This window comes from Podarcis liolepis (genome assembly GCF_965112155.1).
Source record: "Podarcis liolepis genome assembly, chromosome: 1".
Classification (NCBI taxonomy): domain Eukaryota; kingdom Metazoa; phylum Chordata; class Lepidosauria; order Squamata; family Lacertidae; genus Podarcis; species Podarcis liolepis.
The window spans coordinates 69,533,540-69,553,819 of NC_139554.1; the positions used below are offsets into that span (position 1 = coordinate 69,533,540).

The window sequence follows — 20,280 nt, forward strand, 5'->3', positions numbered from 1 at the left end:
GGGGCGGGAAACCAATTCAGGGGTATACCGGAAGTTTTCGCTCTCATCGAAGTGAAATGCATTTAGCGTCTTGAAGGCGATGACGTCACCTAGCTTTTGGTCTTGCCACTCAAGTGGGAGGAGAATTCAGCAGATCCCCTGTTGAGGGCGGGAAACTGTCCTCAGCGCAAAAAAAAGCAAGCTCCTAACACGTACCATTGGCTGATATATTTTTTAAAGAAAGGCTTCGCCTGAGGAGGTTTTCCCCTCTCCTCCCTTGAGCGTAGTGGGCGGTAGCTGTGCTTTCAGTCAAAAGTGCAATCTTGTGGCACCTCAAACACTTACAATTTATTAGAAGGCAGTTGCTTGATAACGTCACTGGAGGATGCAAAATTGGAATAAATCCCAGCCAAGTCATTTTGTTGTCCTTTTGTATCCAGCAGGGTCCCTTGGTCCTTGAACTGTATGTTCCTCGGAGTGCAGCCTTGCAGTTCAGGCATGCTCAGAAGCGAGTCCTTTTGATTTCAGGGGTACTGACTCCCTGAGGCTGCACAGCTATACACATCTGCGACTATGTCCTATTGAACTGAGTGAGCAGAGACTTTCCTCTGAGTAGAAACACCTAGCATTGGCCTCGGGCTGTCGATACAGTGGTACCTCGGGTTACATATGCTTCTGGTTACATACGCTTCAGGTTACAGACTCCGCCAACCCAGAAATAGTACCTCAGGTTAAGAACTTTGCTTCAGGATGAGAACAGAAATCGTGCTCTGGCGGCACGGCGGCAGCAGGAGGCCCTATTAGCTAAAGTGGTGCTTCAGGTTAAGAACAGTTTCAGGTTAAGAATGGACCTCCGGAACGAATTAAGTACTTAACCCGAGATACCACTGTATTTATTCCGTACAGTATTTCATTAATGAAGCCACTTGCTGTGCTGCTCCCCTTCTTTCTCGCTTGATCTTCCAAGAAGCAGATATATCCTAACTAGCCTTTTCATTTTCCGCTTTGGGAAAGTGATGTAGTATCACTTTGCAGCATAGTGGGAAATTTAATAGGTGGCCACCCAGCACTGCTTGGAGCCCTTACTATTTACTACCAGTGCCAGGTACTCTGGGTGTGTAAGGGATAAGGCAGTCTTAAGGAAGCTAGTCCTGAGCTGTATAGGGCCTTATGTTGTCACTGATCATCGTCTCTCTAATTGTGTGTTATTCCACGTTCCTCACTGCAGCAGTTTTGTGTTATGCCATGCCAGCCCCATAGAAGCCATTTTGTCCCCAGCACCCTCTCAAAAGTCATTATGTGTCCACTGGCCCAAAAATGTTGGCAACCCCTGGTATAACAACAACAACAACAATTTATTATTTATACCCCACCCATCTGGCTGGGTTTCCCCAGCTACTCTGGGCGGCTTCCAACAAAACACTACAATACAATAACCTATTAAACATTAAAAGCTTCCCTAAACAGGGCTGCCTTCAGATGTCTTCTAAAAGTTTGGTAGTTATTTTTCTCTTTGGCATCTGGCGGGAGGGCGTTCCACAGGGCGGGTATAGATCAGATTAAAATAAATAAGAAAGACTGTTGGGGGACGGGTGAGCAAGCTGTGCTCCCTCCACCTCAAGAAACACAACTATTCCAGGGCAAGGAGACATATTTGTCTCCCTGACTCCAAAGCCTAAGTTCAAACAGTGACAAACCCATATACACACATCCTTAACATCAGAATGATGCAATGGCACAGGGCAAATCTGACACTAGGTGGCCTGACTTGTGCTAAATGGGTCCCAGAGCAAAATCGATATTTTTGTGTGAGCATTTCTTGTCCCCAGAAGACCCTGGAAGAGCCACTTCCAAGCAGGAGATGAACTAAAATCAGGAGCATGAGGTTACAAATGAATGTTAAAGAATTCACAAGTGCCTTTGGCCACCATAGTAACAAAATCCAGGAAACATGGCAAATATTTTATTGTGTTCCATATGTCATGGAAGAGTTAGAGGATACACCAGTCAGAAAACTCAACATGAACTTCATTGACTCTACAATACAGAACAGCAACAGCAAACTCCTGATTCCTCCAAGTACATCTAAGTAAAGTACCACCTGGGGATTAAACTATATGATGACACTGTCTACACACAATAATAGAAAGACTGAACATTTTCATTTGTTCCTAGAAACTCCACTGTTTTATTGTAAATAATTCATAGTGTGTCTAATAATTGCAGTTATATGCTTCTCCCAGGGATAACAGTTTATTTCCTGAGCAAAATGTAATGGGATTGCTCAACTAAGATCAGGCAAAGAAGTCACATGCATCTTAGATAATTGCATTGGGAAAAGGAGAATCTGATATTTTGCTGACCCACCAATAGAATATAAGGTTTGTTTTTTATGTCGGAATGCTGACCAATTACATAATTTTAGTGATACACAGCAAGTTTTATCCTATGAAAATATGCTGCATAACCAGGTCTTGGGCAGATGTTTCTTATATTGTGTAGAGTTTTTCTTGCTTTTCTCTTGGTAGTATTTTAATAACAACTTTCTGGAAATACTGTATATGATCATTTTAGGATCCCAGGCCTTTATATGAACTTTTCACTACTGCACCAGCATTCTGCAGGTAAATCCTTTAATTAGTGAAATGTTTAGTATTTAATGCTGGGTGCTTAGACAGTCACAATTTTGTGGGTATGGTTCAGTGGCATACTGGCAAATTCTGTGTGTACAATTGACATTAATTTGGCATTCTTGCACACACTGGAAAGTGTGGTATAACATTTGCTTGATATAATGTCATATAGCCTCTCCTCAAATTTTGTGGAAACAAATCAGGTAGATGCTCAACAAACAGTCTGCAAGCAACTTTAGTGTGCTACCGACCTCTGTAGTGATGGTTCAGACACTAGTGACTTGTCCAGCATCCTAGTGACAAAGAATGAGAAATCTTTCTTACACAATCTCAAGCTTGGGTCACAGTTTAATGACATTGTTTCTCAAATTATTCAATATTTTCAAATCCACCATTATTGTCTGTGTTCTTTTTACAACTGTTCTGCTATTTGACAATTTATTGGGCTCAATATATAATGTTCTGCTAGAGATGCAAGAAGGAAGCAAAGCTGGGTACCTTAAGCAAACATATAACCTTAGGGCAACATCATGCTTACAAAGCTGTAAGCCCCTGCTCTGTTCACTGGTGCTTACACTTTAGTAAGTATGCTGTGGATTGCAGCCTTAATATAAAAAGCTCAGAGTTTACTGCTGGGAGAGCCTCCCTGAACTGAAATGAGTAATAGTCACGCCAGTGAATCACTCTCTGGCTCATCTATCAGTGTTGTCCATCTTTTCCTTCATGCTTTGCACAAGCAGTCTACCTTTTTTATTTTGAAAAGCCAGCTTCAGCTGCAAATTTGCAAAAACAGCTTGAGCCTGGAGAGGAAAGGTGTGCTTTGGTTGAACATATGGAGGACACCATCATGCAGACAGCTCCAGCCTGTTGAGTAAGAGAGTGCTGTTTACATTCTTTCTTTAAGGTGGGGGTTGTGGGACACACACACACACACACACACTGTAGTCATGAGTGTTTGAGGACTCACATACCCATCTCTTTGCTTAGGGGAAACAGATGGAAAAGATGCAGGAGTTATGCTGTGATGACTTGGAGGCACGGTCTGCCCTTCCCTGGTGAGTTGCCTTTCCTTGCTTACTTACCTTATCCTTGCACCTCAGCAGTGGAGCTGAGGTTCTTAATGGGTGTTTGCATCTAGAGTCCCATGTTCCTGTGAGTTATTGTGAAAAAAAATGTTAACAACATTCCTCTCCTTCACACCAAGTATTCCTTTTCATCAACATTTGAAGGTCTTAGTTGTCTACCATAAGATAGAGCCCCATGTCATGCGCCTCGATGTGTATATATATATATATATATATATATATATATATATATGCTGTGTAATGTTTCTGGAGATGATATACCCCTGTGATTTGTTTTTGAGTTATTTTAGACTCCTGTCGTATGATATGGTGTGACAGCATGGTAGAGTGGTGATCGTGGTCATAGCACAGGGCAATCACCTTAGGCTCTCCACTGATCCCTTAGTTTTATTTAACTTGCTCCATCTTTTAATTTGATATGTTACACTGCTGTTGCAACTGACTTCTGTGCATTAGATGTCAACTCTGCCCATTTAGCCACTTGTGTTAGTGAGTACTGTGGTAATAATGCCAGTGTTGCATAATGCTGGTGCAACAGGGGCCTCTTCTGTGTCTTTGTTTAGGGCTCTGGAATTCTCTTTGGCGAAAATGTGTCTCACTGTTTCTTTAATGGCCTTCCAGAAGCTAGAATAAACTTTTCTATGTAAGAAGGATTTTTGTTTACAGATGATGGGTTTATTGTATTGGTTTTACTACTCTCTCTACCTGTTTGTAATCTGAAAACTGTTAGTAATTTTTGAAAACTGCTCCATTATTGTTTTTCTATTGCTGTTTATAGTATTTTAATGGTTTTGTAACTTATATTTTAAATTGTTAGCTAATGGTTTCATTTTGCTGCTAGTCACCTTGAGCCTTTTTATGAGGACAAGCAGGGTAAAAGTGTTGCAAGCAAACTAACCCACTACTCTGATTCAAAGTTTTGTTCTGCCAGCATAAGGAACTGGTAGTGATCCTATCCCCATCAAGTGGTTGTAATTCAAAGGCAGAATCACACTGTGGGTGCTTCCAGACAGTCACAATTTTCAGGTGGATTTCAATCATACGCTAGCAAATTCAGGTTGTGCAATTAAAGTTGATTTAGAGCTATTTCACGACAAGCCCATTTCCTTTCAAAATTGGACGTTTTGCAATAAGGAAAGTGATGAGAAAATGCATTGGAAAGTTTGAGATAACATTTGCTTGCCGGAGCATTGTCTAACTTCCCCAGAAACAAATTGGGATGAATGCTCAGTAATTAGCCAATGTCAGCTCACCTCCTTGAAAACTTTATGCAAAGAAATCAGGATGAAATCTCAGTAAACAGGTTGCCTGGATGCAACCAGGAACTCTGCCTTGGGTTGTTCCCATGTTGTATTGTATGTGTGCCTGGGATTGCTTTTGCCCATAGCAACTTGATGGTGCACTAAATCCCAAGGGTGCTTTTTCAATTAGAGAGCAGTTTGGGTGGTTCAGTGCTGTGAGCTGCTGCGGCTCAAACTAAGGGGAAATCTCCAAGTGTGAGTATGGATATGTTGCACACATTTTACTTAGCTTTTCTGGGGTGTGGCAGTGGTGGGGTAGGGAATGGCAGCGATATTTTTTTAGCGTGCCTCAGTCAATTCAGAAAATGCCTGACTGTGTCTGCCAACAGATTCTGCAGTCTGTAGAACAGGGGGCAGGAACGGTAATTAATTATGTGTCTCAAATCTTTTGTTATAAATCAGGAATTATTATGTGCTTAAAAAAACAGAAGAGAAATGACAGGGCAAAGAATCAATCAACAGCGATATTCTCATAGGCCCACACAAGGCACCAGGTGCAAATCTCTAATTAATATGTCAGGAATCTGAAGAGAAAGGAAAACAAATCTGAATCTCAGTAAAATGATGTTACTGTGTGTACTGAACACCATTGAGAGGCAGTGAAAGACAGGAGATATCCTGATCTGAGCCCAGCAAAAATTAGTCTTTTATGTGTTGGATATTGTACTTGATAAATTTGACTCTACAGCTGTGACAAGGCTAGGCATGATCACAGACTGAATTATGTGGCTATCTATTCCATGATAAAATAATCAATGATGAATTTGGGGCTGACCCATCTATACGATGAAAGGGACATTTTTCTTCACCATTGGGCATTCTGAAATTACTGAATAATCAGCTGCTGAAATGGGGTGGGGAGCAGTGGTTTTCCGAGGCAGGGAGGGTAAGGAAAGAGCTCATGGCCCCATTGGGGCAGGGTTAGCAGCATGTTATATGAAAAGAGATGGACATCTTTGGAATAGACAGCTGAGCAAGAATACAGATCCCAGGTGGTAGAGTCATCTGAAGTTTTCTGATAGGAGGCATAACTCCCTGTGTTTTGTGAATGTAAGTCCTACACTGATTACCATGAACATCTGGTTTTCTTCTGTGCCCTCTCTTGTATCACCCACACGTGGGGAAAATATTTTGAGAAAGCCTCAAAGGTGTTATTTACTGTCTTGACTGAAACATTCATAGCCATAACTTCTGTCCAGGACACCTATATGTCTCGGAGTAGCCTTGAGTGAACTAATCATATAGCTGTAGATGTGGGAACAATTTATTATTTATTCTTGTTCATAACAGAATAGTAATCTGGCAAATGTATTTATCCATTTCAAACTTGTTTGGAGGATCACTGAATATTGTTTGAAGCTGCTTGGAAGGGACTTGCATGGCCATGCCAGTAAGAAGGCTGTGGATAAAAATGAGAAAGCCAAGGTAGGCTGAACTCTGTGGGCAACTATATGGGCATCATCCTAAAATTTATGTGGGAGTTTAAAGCTGCATATAAACTACTAAGCCCAGTTTCCTGGAGATAAGGTTCATGCGACACAGTAGGAGTATACTGTATAGGATTGGGCTGTTAATGACATTAGCATGGGAGGGAGCTAGATGTGAAGGACAGGTGCCTTTAGAAAGCACATGTGATGCATACGGCCTAAAAGTATCCTGGCCCTGCTATTGTCCATGCTTGCTGAGTGCAGGGGCAGGGAACTGCTGACATTTGAACTCAGCATGTTATGTGGCTTTAAAGAGATCAGTTGTGCCGAATGTGCATGTCTGAGCCCGGGGAGTGGAGGGAGCCCTTTTGTATCCAGCTTGTGTGTGTGTGCATCCGTCAGTACTTTTCCTTATTATGTACAACCTGGTTAGCAGCATCCCTGAACAAACCCTTTTCCTGAGAAACAAATATATTCTTATTGGTTATTAAAGGTAAAGGACCCTTGGACGGTTAAGTTCCGTCAAAGGCGACTCTGGGGTGCAGTGCTCATCTCGCTTCAGGCCAAGGGAGCCAGCATTTGTCCACAGACAGATTTCCGGGTCATGTGGCCAGCATGACTAAACAGCTTCTGGCGCAACGGGACACTGTGACAGAAGCCAGAGTGTACAGAAATGTCCTTTACCTTTCCACCACAGCGGTACCTATTTATCTACAGTCATACCTCGGGTTGAATGTGCTTCAGGTTGAGCGCTTTCGGGTTGCGCTCCATGGCAACCCGGAAGTAACGGAGCGTGTTACTTCTGGGTTTGGCCACTCGTGCATGCGCAGATGCTCAAAATGACGTCATGTGCATGCGCAGAAGCGGCAAAATGCAACCCGCGCACGCGCCGACTTGCCATCGCGTCTTACATTCTATTCAGGATGCGAACGGGGCTCCGGAACAGATCCCGTTCGCATCCTGAGGTACCACTGTACTTGCACTGGTGTGCTTTTGAACTGCTAGGTTAGCAGAAGCTGGGACAGAGCAATAGGAGCTCAGCCCATCGTGCGTATTAGAGCAATCTCTGAGGGAGATGCTTTGCCCCTTCTGAAGCAGGTGAAATTCACTAGATATACAATATTTGATCCTTGAATGGGGAACCCAGCTCCTTTCTGGGTGCTAGAAAAACAGAAGTGCTTACTTATCTGGCATGAGCTGCATCTGCCATTCCCTGCTGCTGTATCCGCTTTTGAGATGTTGCATCTTACCCCGGAGAACTGCTCAGCTGTCTATGAACCTTCCAGATGATGTCATTCCATGCCCTCCTTTTCCAAGGGAATTGCTGTTAAACTCAAATAGAACTGCTAGTGAACTGCAGGGTTTTTGTTTGTTTGTTTGTTTGTTTGTTTGTTTGTTTGCTTATCATGTAGTAAGTGCAACACTTGTGGGAATCTGAGTGCTGAACTGAAAGTTTTCAGGAAAGAGGTTTTGGCTCAAAATTGGAAGCGGCTTGTCTCCCCAAGACTAAGGGAGAGATTTTAGAGAGTGAAAACTGAAAATGTTTAGTGGGAGTGAGAGGGCTTACTATTGGCAGTGAGTGCATTGGTTGTTCTCTCAACTGTTTTAAAAGCTCCATTTGTTCCCTTTCTTTTTTGAGGAGGCATAAGTGAGGAAGAGCATCCATCATATTTTGAAACCCACATTGCCCTGGGATGACACTATGTCTATCAATGGTAAGGCACATTCATTCCACAACCCTTGTGCAGTTTATTCCCTGCTCCTGAAAAATAGGTGACTACCTCCCAGTCCACCACATGTGAATGAGACAGTGAATTTGAAGGCAGGCATTTTCCGTCAGTTTTTTTTTTAATGGATTCCAGAATGTGAAGCTCACCAAACCATAGCCATCATGACCGCTAGATGTCCAGTGAATAGAAACATTAAAGGTGATGGAGAATTTCACCATATTATTTTTTTAAAAACCAGAATTATAATTACACCTGCTATTTTTGCTAGCTTCACATTACAGGCACTAGATTATAGGGATTGCACGTAAAATTGCTTTGTTGAAACCTCTCCAAAGGCAAGTGATGCAATGTGTTACATGCAATGCTGTCTGAAAATGAATACCCCTTAGTTTTAATTAGACATTCACTCTGAGGTATGGATGATAGCATAACTTTATTAATCTCACCAATAAGAGCTCACGTTGGAGAGTAAATTAAATGTTGCAAGCAGTTTGCATAAGTGTTCAAGGTGGTTGAGTTGGAGTTGCTTCAGACTCGTTTTGGTCAGTGTCTGCTGCTGCTGCCCACTAAAAAGGCGAGCAGAGCAGCTGGGCTTGGTTAGGTAAATATGAAGACATACAGTACAGCATTTTGTATTTTAAAATACTCCCTGATATCCCCTAATTGGGCCTTAGAGAAAATGTGAATAATATCAAGAGTTCTGAGCAATTGGTTAATGCTCTTTGAGAGTTATTATCCGAACATTTGCTTAGAGAAGCAGGAAGGATGATAAGGCAGGTGAAATTATCTGGGCGATGGATAGAAATTTTATCGGGTTGAAACAAATGTAGGTTCACATGCATTACTCAGATATGAATTGTCATGATGGATTTTCTAAGTAAAAATCCAAATTCAGATGCTGAACACTACTTTCACTGCTTGACTTACTTAACATAGCAACATATTTAGTCAAAGAATAACTTTTTCTTAAAGTTCTTTGGTATCCAGTGATGTAATATTATTACTTGAAGTTGTTGACATCATCATCATAAGGGCACCTTCAGACTGTTTCTTATTTTGTGGGAGGGATTCAAGCACGTATCAGAAATTTAGATTTGAGCAATTAAAGTTGATTAAAGTGATCCATCATCCTTCACAATAAATTCACTTACAAGCACACACACAATTTTTGCAGTTAGGAAAGTGATGGGCAGGGCTTTTTTCAGCTGGAACTCACTGGAGCTCAGTTGTAGCACCTCTCAGTTGGGCGCCATTGCCATTATAAGAGAACAAGGGAGGCATTCATGGGGAATTCTGGCACCTCTTTTTCTAGAAAAAAAGCACTGGTGATGGGTAAATGCATTGAAAAATGTGAGATGAATGAATGATTGACAGGAAGATGTAAAACTCATACAAACCAATCAGAATGAATGTTCATTGTTGTATAATCACCCCACAAACAAATCAGAATGAATGCTTAATAATGACTGTACATAGTCTAACTTCTGCAAAAGCTTTGTGCAAGCAAATTGGAATGAATGTTCAATAAACAGGTTTAAGGCTGGTGGTTCAGGTCACTAACATGAGCTCTATGTCTCAGTGGAGGCTTTTAAAGAACACTTTAAAAACAAAAAACTGTTTCCTTGGTGTAGTATCACTCTTACGGCACCTGTGGCCAAAACACCACATAAACCAATCCTCATGTTCAACTCAAAGGCCTGGATTCAATGTTCTCTGACCACGCTGTTGTGTTATCTTAGGGGTGAGAATAATGGTTGTGCAATATAAAATCCAGCACAACAGTTGTGCTAGCAGAAGCTTGCTGTACAGCAGGTTATTCAACAAAAAGTATAATCTGTTTTGCAACCAACCACAAGAAGCAGGCTAGCTTCCTGCCATTGTCTTGTAGAAGCCATTTTGCACAGGGCAGCCCAACTTTTCATACCAAGTGGGCTGCATGAGTACCTCGACACTTAATTTTTACCTCACACTTTCAGTACAGTTTTTTTTTTTTTTTTTTTGCGGAAGGGGATGTCAGAAGAAATTTAGTCATAATTTGCTGTTTGGGAACTGTTTGCTCAGGAAAAGGGTACAAACATTTTCCTGTTATTTATGCCATTGCTTTAGAAATTCAGGAACATAAAAACTGCCTTATACTAAGTCAGACCCTTTGTCCTGTCTACATTGATGGGAGGGTCTCCCCAGGGTTTCAGAAAGAGGATGTTCCCAGCCCTGCCACTTCAACATGCAAAGCAGATGCTGTACCACTGAGCTATGGCCCTTGGGGTTCCAAGACCTAAAAAACAAGTACACCATGGGTCACCATTTAAAAACCAGTGTCCTTGACCATACAGTTTTAAAATTCGGTTTATAGATGGGAAAAATATGAAGCCAAATTTAACCACATCTGAAGATGACCTAAGGAGTTTCATTACTTCAGTCAGAGTTCTCTTTAATAATGCAATTTTTCTACAGCATCTCATTTTTTTCTTTTTAAAAGAAGCTTGGATTCAGTTCAAAACAGGTATCGGGAAAGCTTCAAAAGAAGTGGATCCTGCGTATATTCTTCCCTGCCTCTTTCAATCAAAAGTATAAATAGCATCAATCCATGTGAAGGGGTAACAGTATTTTCAAGACTGATGAGCTACGTTTTACAGAAATTAAGATATCCTAATTTGGACATGGTGATAACCCCAGAACTGAATTTGGTCTATTGATATTCATACATTGTTGTTTGAGTTGTATAATCCCATGTTGGATTGCTTTTTAGATGTACTGATTGCATCATTCTTCATACGTGCAAACAGTGGCTCTCTAGGGCAATGCTGAATACTCTTTCCTCCACCAGCAGAGGTGTAATAATGATATACTGTATTTAAAAGAGGTTTCTGTAAAGCACAGGCTCCAGAAATATACCTTCCTTGGCTTTAGATGACACTGAGTTCTGAAGTTCAGCAGTTGCATAGGTAGCTGAATATGTACCTTGGGGTGAATTATTGTTTGTGATTTCTTCTTGATGGGTTGATAATAAGACACCTCTATAGTCTCCGTTTGCAAGCATCTGTTATAAGCCATATTGAGAGCTTCCTTTTAAAGAAGATCTGGCTAAAAACAGAATGATTGCTCTCATTTCTGTCTCACCATGGAATTGTTTTCCCCCTCTTTTTCTATTGATCTGGAAAAACAGCTGAGAAAACGTACCATAGACTGAAAAGTAAGAGGGGAATATAAGGCACGTTAATGGTCTCTCTTCTGAGCCTAGTTTTTGAAGAGGGCTTTACCAAACAGGAAAGGAGCCCCAGATGAACACCGGGAAGGTCTAGTCATTTTCTCTCATCAGCACTCCTGACGCTGTACAGTAAAAGCTGTTTCCAGGGATTACGCGGTGCACGCTCTTCTGCTTAGTAACAACCCATTTCCTCAGCCAAGAGACACTTATTTGTGCTCCTCTCTTAAGTGGCTGCTTTCCAGAGAGAACAGGTAAGCCAACATGAAAAGTAATTTTTTTCCTGAATAAATAACATAGCCTAGAAGCAGTTTGCAAGGAGGGTGGCATAAGCACTTCCCATTTCTAGCCGGAGCAGCTGTCTGTCAGTTGTGATTCACTGTCTGTAAACAGGCAGAGAGGTTATTTTGCTGGCGTGCTTCATGTTATGCTGATTAAGTTTGGATAGCCATTCCAAAGGAAAATGCATTGATAATGGGAGCAGCATCATTAAGGTTTAGAAGGTAATAAGAGCAGACAGCAGCGGGGGGTGGGTAGGAGTGGGAGTTCTGCATCTCTACAATGTACTGGTTTAAAATTACCAAGTATTGCAAGTGGAGCTTGATTAGCCAGCCCAGGGTAACTGAAGGTCAATTGTATCCCGTGGGGTTAAAGATTCAGACAGCAAGATGCAAACACATTTGTTGTGGACCAAAATCAAGCTGTTACCGATATTTAGGCAGACGATCAAACAGGGGATTTGCCGAATGCAGTAACTGCATCTACCTAAGACTTAGCATTATTTAACAGTTGCCCTTTTGCTTTTTACATTTTTCTGTTTGGGAGTCTCCTTGGTTATCTAGGAGGCCTGAAGGTCATGGTCACTAGAGCTCTCAGTTCTCCAAATACACTGGCTGATTCAGACATACAGACTCATTCCGGTGTTTACATGTTTGGAATACATTTGTGTTTGAATAAGTGGCTTCTGCACCCACAGTCTTTTGAGAGAAATGGGAGAAAGGTCTGTCTTGCCTGTCCAAGCATGCATGGGCTTGTGTGTCCATGTGGAAAAAAATGCACACTTCCCCAAATTTGGCCCATGACGGCATCCTGATGAGGGAGGGTGCGAGGTTCTACAGTCTGATCTTAGGTAGGCAGGATTAAAATTCCAAAAATGAAGAAAGACATGTTTTAAGATAATTTGCCAGATTTACTTTTCTATTCCTCATAATATTATCAAAGCAAATCATTTATCTGCAAGAAAAACAAAAAATCCTGTGTTTTTTAAAAAATCAAAGCCTTTGGGACAGTTATTGTTTATGTAAAAGCCAAACATTTGCTATATTGTTATATTTTTCCCAGTAAGGCCATCATCAATCATTTTAGTAAAAGCAGGCATCATCTTTATTTAGTATGTGAGCTTCAATTCTTCCGTCCATGAATGCAGAATAAATGCCAAGCAACACAGAAGCATGTGTAATAAACCCAAATAGCTGCTTATTTAAGTGATAAGCTGAATAAGAAAGGAGTATTTTAAGTGGAATAGCAGTGGGGAAAGGGATGGTTAATAATTCCCCTGCCCTCTTTCCATTACAACTCAATCCCCCCCCCCAGTCCACTCCCTCTGTCCTTTGCTCTCAGACCAAATTCCCTATGTTACTTCTCCACCCCATAGTAGATGTGCAGAGGACAGACTTACCCACCCACCATGCCTGGAATACTGGATACAAGGCTCAAGCAGAAACCTGTTGCTACTTCCTCCACTACCTGACCTGTTGGAGTCTGTTGTGTTGTGCTCCCTGGCTCACCCAGCCAGCAGAATTTTTGAAACACAGAAGTTGTCAGTCCTCTCATACCCATATGACACTTCAGAAAAAGGAAGCAAAAAGCCATTTCAAACAAGTTCACTGAATTGTTTATAGGAGCCTCCCTATTGCCAGCGTGTTGATCAGAGGTATATGTGCTTCAGAGGATTAACCCCATCCAGTCTGAACATAGGAGAGGACAGCTGTACAACTATTCTGCCTAAACCTGCATTGGGAAATGGTGTGAAGCAGCCCTGGCAAGAGTCTCAACTAGATCCATGTGTTGCCCCAGGCAACCATCTGGACTCTAAACAGATGTGTATAAAGAGTCAAATCAAAACTAGCAATATTTAATCCTTTGAGGTGGGATATGTACTGCATTTAATAGCTAAACGTGTTATGCTGAAGTGGAGTTAATCAGACCCAAAGTCAAGTACTTTGTGGGTTGTGGACTGGCCTCTACTGCTGCATATTAGTTATTTGAGGGGTGCACAGCTAGGCCTTTGGTGAGATCCTTCACACTTTGAAACTGCCTGCCAAGAGAAATGGTAGGAAAACACATTTACACTCAAACTCAGGGCTTGTCCACATTTATGCTTGTCCTGCCTCTTCCTCCTGGGGAAACCTGCTCTTTACTGCTGAACTGGAATAGACGTCAATCGGATTTTCAGTGGATTGACACCTGCTTTGATTCAGTGGCAACATGCAGGTTTTCCTGGGGAAAGTGGTGGCGCAGATGCACTGGACAAGCAGAAAATCTCTTGGACCCGTGCTTTCTAGGCACAGGACAGGCAAAGTATGGACGAGCCTCAGTGACAATTAGAAAACATTGTGCATACACTCTCTCTCACAGCCACACCACCCAGGCTGTGTACACATTGCCAGCTTAAAACACACCTAGGTTGTTCTTTTTCTGAGTTCACATTGAAGCTGGTTTGGAGAAAAACGCATAAATGTATAGATACAGGATGTCAGATGTACACCACTTCCCAAACCAGCGCTGGGGGCGCACTGGATGCATAGTAAATGTGAATGTGTACACAGCCCCAGGCTTTGTCTAGCTTCAGCAGTTTTATTACCTTCTTTTTTATTACCTACTTTTACTTCCTTTATTACCTTGCATGTTTTTGTTGTAGTTGCATTCTTATTTTAGTCTGGTTTATTGCTTGTTTTGGTTGTATCACCTGTTGTCAATCCCTCTGGGTGGGGTACACATTTAATAAATAATATTAATGGAGTGCAATCACATTTTATACACAGCTCAGATTTTGTCCAGTGTTTCACTCTTCAAAAATGCCACCCAGGACTCCAGACTGATGTTTAGAACTCAAACGTTGCTATTACTTATTTCTACAGCACCATCATAGTGCACAGAGCAACACAAGTCCGCTCACCCTCTTAGTGTGGCGGCGTTGCAGGACGGCAGAGGCGCCTCCTAAGTCCCTGATGAGGGTGGCTGTCCGGATGAGTGGCGGGGGCGCTCCAGCTTTCAGGAGCTGGATGTGAGCCCAGGATTGGCAAATGGGAGTGCAGATTTGGATGCAGGCTGGGCCAGGGGGAGGAGCTGATGGAGCAGCAGGAGGGCTTCCCTCAGGTCCATGCCCAGGTAATTTAAGCAGCCCATATCTGGGGTCCTTACCTGGGTTTTCCCATCGTGCTTAACAGAGTAAAGGTAAAGGTAAAGGGACCCCTGACCATTAGGTCCAGTCATGGCCGACTCTGGGGTTGCGGTGCTCATCTCGCTTTATTGGCTGAGGGAGCCAGCGTACAGCTTCTGGGTCATGTGGCCAGCATGACTAAGCCGCTTCTGGCGAACCAGAGAAGCTCACGGAAACGCCGTTTACCTTCCCGCTGGAGTGGTACCTATTTATCTACTTGCACTTTGATGTGCTTTTGAACTGCTAGGTTGGCAGGAGCAGGGACCGAGCAACAGGTGCTCACCCCATTGCGGGGATTCGAACCACCGACCTTCTAATCGGCAAGCCCTAGGCTCTGTGGTTTAACCCACAGCGCCACTCGTGTCCCCTTAACAGAGTAGCACAAGCCAAAAAGGCAGGCTCTTGCCTTGTAAAGCTTACAAGTGAAATTGGGTAATTAGGTGCAAAAGTGGTTCAATGGAGAATATGTATCATTATGCTGTTTTAATTCCTTCATCTCTGTTGCTTGCAGCCTAGAAAAATAAGCATAGTAGCTTTTATCACTGTGTGTAATGGCCCCACAACAAGATAAGTTCTGGTTGATGCTTTGCTTACTAGCCAATTTTTTTGCAGTGATGAAATTTAGGCAGGAATACAAATGTGAGGCCCATCTTATAATGTGAAAATAAAATTATGGGTGGGACAATAGCACAACAATTCTGTTGCCACAGCACATCCTTCCTTAGTTCTTCCTGTACACCTGCTGGGTTATAAGCTCGTCTGGAAGGTATGTAAATATGAAAAACATTATTATATTGAAAGATTTAACTGCCAGTATTGCTGCAACATTGTCTTAAGAAGCTTAACTAATAACTGTAGATACAATTCTATGCAGGCCAAGTTTGGGCTGGATATCACAACATTTGTTAGCCCTATCAGATCATCTTCCATGCTTACTGTATTTTCCCGTGTATAAGACAATGCTTTTTGCTAAAAATAAAAAAGGCAAAAATTGGGTGTCGTCTTATGCACGGATAGTGAATGCAGAGGAGGGACGTGCGATTAATGGCAGCAGCAAGCAGGAGATTGCCAGTGGCGATTGGGCGAGTGATTGGCGGCTGTAGCGAGGCGGGCAGGCTATTGGTGGCTATGGCAAGTGGGCGGGTGGGCTGTTGGTGGCGGCAAGCGGGCAGACAATTGGCGGCTGCGGTGAGGTGTGTGATCGGTAGTGGCTGTGGCAAGCGATCGGCATTGGCGGGCAGGTGGGTGAGCGATTGGTGGAAGTCCCTTCCCCCACCCCCAATAGCTAAAGAACTTAATTTCTTAATTTTGGGTTAAAGAAAATAGGGGTTGTCTTATACATGAGGGCATCTTATACATGGTAAAATACGGTAATCCCTTGCTTTCTTGGATGGGAACAAGATGTTCTGTACAGGACAGCTTAAATATCCCTATTACTCAAAGGAAGCACAGTTTCCAACCCCTACTCAGCCATTCAATAGTAGAACATGCTCAGGGTCCCAGGTTCAACCTCCCACATCTCCAGGTAGGACTAGGAAAGTCTCCCTGGAGCAAGACTGCCAGTCAGTGCAGACAAGACTGACAGCAGTGTAGACAACATGGACCAATGGCCTGATGCAATCTAAGGCAGCTTCCTATGTTCCTCACGGTGAACTAGTCCTAATTATTCTCTCTTGGCCTAGTTTATTGCATCACTTCACACTAAAGGAGCCCCAAAGCAATTTACAGGGACAACATACAACAAAAAGCCATTAAAATGAAATAAAGGTACATTGTCCAACAACGTAAAAAACTACCCCTACCATATAAGGATGACCACACGAAAAGACCAAAAGCCAGAGCATTGATGCTGTCCACATGCTCTGGAGAACAAAAACATCTTCACCTGGCACCAGAAGGATGACAAAATATACCAGTCAAGCCTTCCACAATCGGGTGTGGGGGCACTGAAAAAAACTGCCACCCTCCAAACATCTCTTGCATGGGCACACAGGGAAGGGGCTCAGAGGTTGGTCTCAGGGGGCAGAAAGAGGTCCTTAGCCATACGGCTCTTTGTCAGTTAAAACCAGCAATTTGTGGTTATTATGATAAACGGGACAATCACCATGGGTGGGATTCAGCTAGTGCACAAGAGCTTCTACTTGTATCACAGGGTTTCTCCTCCTCCTCCTGTGCCCCCCCCAATTTTTTTGGGTTTGGGGGAGAACCACTAGAACAGTGTGCAGGGTGAGAAGAGGCGGGCTTGTTCCATCTGGCAAAGTGAAATACCTGCCCTAATGGAAGAGTTGCCTTAGAAGAGTTGCATTGAATTTCTGCCAGTGTATGTTGCCCAGAGCTTGTTTTAGAAGAGCAGGATACAAATGTAATGAAATACTTTTTGAATTTGGAAAGAAGTCTAATAAAAGAGTGATCTAAAGCAGATTTCATTGTGCTAATATACTGGGGACTGAACTGAAAAACTGCTTTGCTGACAGCATCAACAAAAGATTGTCAGTATCGTCTTTTTTTACCGGCAGGATCTTATAGGAATGTGCATTCAAGGATAATGAATGCTGAGTAACTGGAAAACATCCAAACCTTAGAGAATTACTGGCAGGAATCTAATTAATCATAAGAGTAATGGACAAGTTAACAGCTGAGTATTCTGCAGAGCATTCACATGAGAGAGACAGAGAGCGCTTGTACAGTGATGACAACTTCATACGGAATTATATATGTGCATTTTTCTAGATACATAATTTTAAATAGGCTTACATAATTTAAACCTGAAAAATACGTCGCCCAAGGCAAAGAAGAACCAATCACAGGCAAATTTATTTATATAGGTCTGCAATTCTATTTTCACTTGAAATACAAAGGGGGAAAATTGATGTACTGAGTGATACAGTCACTTTGATCTTTGAGTAACTAGGCCCAAGTGCTTGTCAGAGTAACTACAAGTATGATTTTAAGAGCATAAGAAATGCCCTGCGTGGCTGAACTAGCAGTCCTTATAATCCAGAATTCTTGCCCCTAACAGATGAAACAGGTGAAAACATTGCCAGCTTAAAATGCTACAGCATTATTCTTTTTCTCAACTCAGATTGAAGCTGTTTTGGTGAAAGACATAAAAACGTGGTATATCATAAGAAACAACAGGATAGGTACAGGATTATGGTTAACATTGTGTGTATATTGCTTCCCAAACCAGTGTTTTGAGTATATAAAATGCAAAATAAATGGGGGGGGGGTGTACATAGCCTAAGTTAGCCATCCCCTGTTTGCCCTCAGCATATGATAATTGAAGGTATGCTGCTCTAAACATGGAGGTTCAATTTCAATTTTTCAGAAGTTTCAGCAGAAAGCAAGAATGTAATTCTGTAACTCCTAGAGAACTTGGATTGACAAAGGCAAATATTCACTCGCAGTTCATCAATTTACCTTATTTCTACAATACACTGCAGTATTATAATTATCTCTTAAATCTATGTATTGAATTTACGGTACTTAGAATTACAGACTCGCCATACTGAAGGGTTCATGGTAGGTTTCAGACTACTGTAGTTTATGAAATCATCTCTTCTGTGAAAAGCACAAACAAGTAAAGGTACTCTCTGGTCTGGGTCATTGCTCCCGTGATCAATATAAAGCAAATACTAGCCCCATCCCCTGAGAATATTCTTATACGTCTCTGCTTATATGTAGCATCCTCAGATAGTAGGTTTGTCAGCACCAAAAGGAAGCAAGATGACGATCAGCTCTAGCTATTTCTAGCTGAATAACAAACCCTTGGGAGCCATTACCAGCATATGTTGTTGCCCCAGCTGAAAACAGCTTTGCAGGAAAACACTCCATGATTTGCAGTGAATACAACTGACCAAACTGAGGGAGCATAATAACATGTGGAACATTGGTTGATGTAACCTTGATAAATGAATATCATGGGGTGGCCATATTTTATCCATTACTGTGCATAACAAATGATGTTTTCATTCTCTTATTTTTAAAGCCATAATTTTTAAACTATAATTGTAGTATAAAAGGCCACATTTCCTGAAACCAAAGTTTTGGTGAAATATACAACAGCAGAAGCCTGCCTTATTTAAAGCGAGACCACTGGTCTATCTGCTTCTGCATCGTCTCCACTGCATTGTCTACATTGACTGGCAATGTAAATATGAACCTCTCCAGGGTACAGCGGTCATTAAACTGCTTCTTAAAAAACCATCTTTAGACCCGGCCAGTATGGCCAACTATCGCCCAGTCTCAAATCTTCCATTCTTGGGCAAGGTGATTGAGCGCATGGTTGCTGAACAACTCCAGGCACGCCTGGAGGATGTGGACCATTTGGATCCCTTCCAATCGGGATTCAGGCCTCATCATGGGACTGAAACTGCCTTGGTCGCGCTGGTTGATGATCTCCGGCGAGCTAGGGACAAAGGTGAGAGTTGTTTCCTAGTTCTGCTGGATCTCTCAGCGGCCTTTGATACCATCGACCATAACATCCTTCTGGACCGTCCAGAGGGGCTGGGAGCTGGGGGCACTGTTATACAGTGGTTTTGCTCCTTCCTCCTGGGCCGTGTTCAGAAAGTGGGGGGGGGGATGAGTGTTCAGACCCCTGGGCCCTCACTTGTGGGGTGCCTCAGGGTTCCGTCCGCTCCCCCATGCTTTTTAACATCTATATTAAGCCGCTGGGAGAGATCATCAGGGGGTTTGGACTGGATGTCCATCAATATGCAGATGATACCCAGCTCTACCTCTCTTTCAAATCAGAACCAGTGAAGGCGGTGAAGGTCCTGTGTGAGTGCCTGGAGGCGGTTGGAGGATGGATGGCGGCTAATGGATTGAAGTTGAATCCTGACAAGACAGAAGTACTGTTTTTGGGGGACAGGGGGCGGGCTGGTGTGGAGGACTCCATGGTCCTGAAAGGGGTAACTGTGCCCCTGAAGGACCAGGTGCGCAGCCTGGGAGTCATTTTGGACTCACAGCTGTCCATGGAAGCACAGGTCAATTCTGTATCCAGGTCAGCTGTCTACCAACTCCACCTGGTACGCAGGCTGAGACCCTACCTGCCCATGGACTGTCTCGCCAGAGTGGTGCATGCTCTAGTTATCTCCCGCTTGGACTACTGCAATGCGCTCTACGTGGGGCTACCTTTGAAGGTGACTCGGAAACTACAACTAATCCATAATGCGGCAGCTAGACTGGTGACTGGGGGCGGCCGCCGAGACCACATAACACCGGTCTTGAAAGACCTACATTGGCTTCCAGTACGTTTCCGAGCACAATTCAAAGTGCTGGTGTTGACCTTTAAAGCCCTAAACGGCCTCGGCCCAGTATACCTGAAGGAGCGTCTCCACCCCCATCGTTCTGCCCGGATGCTGAGGTCCAGCGCCGAGGGCCTCCTGGTGGTTCCCTCATTGCGAGAAGCGAAGCTACAGGGAACTAGGCAGAGGGCCTTCTCGGTAGTGGCACCCGCCCTGTGGAATGCCCTCCCAT

General features: G+C 42.9%; 1 protein-coding gene across 6 annotated transcripts in view; it reads left to right on the forward strand.

The window, feature by feature from the left end:
* Nucleotides 1–386: 386 nt before the first annotated feature.
* TRIM66 (tripartite motif containing 66) overlaps nt 387–20,280 on the forward strand; it is a 68,956-nt gene continuing 49,062 nt past the window's right edge. Inside the window, exons 1-3 of one of the 6 annotated variants that reach the window (XM_083476861.1) lie at nt 387–491; nt 3,380–3,483; nt 3,600–3,667. The gene's annotated coding sequence lies outside the window, so the exon portion shown is untranslated. Of the gene's footprint in view, nt 492–2,229; nt 2,361–2,410; nt 2,604–2,665; nt 3,484–3,599; nt 3,668–8,064; nt 8,141–10,989; nt 11,615–20,280 lie in introns of those variants that run through there. The other 5 variants (XM_083476862.1, XM_083476863.1, XM_083476864.1 and 2 more) reach the window with 5 other exon arrangements.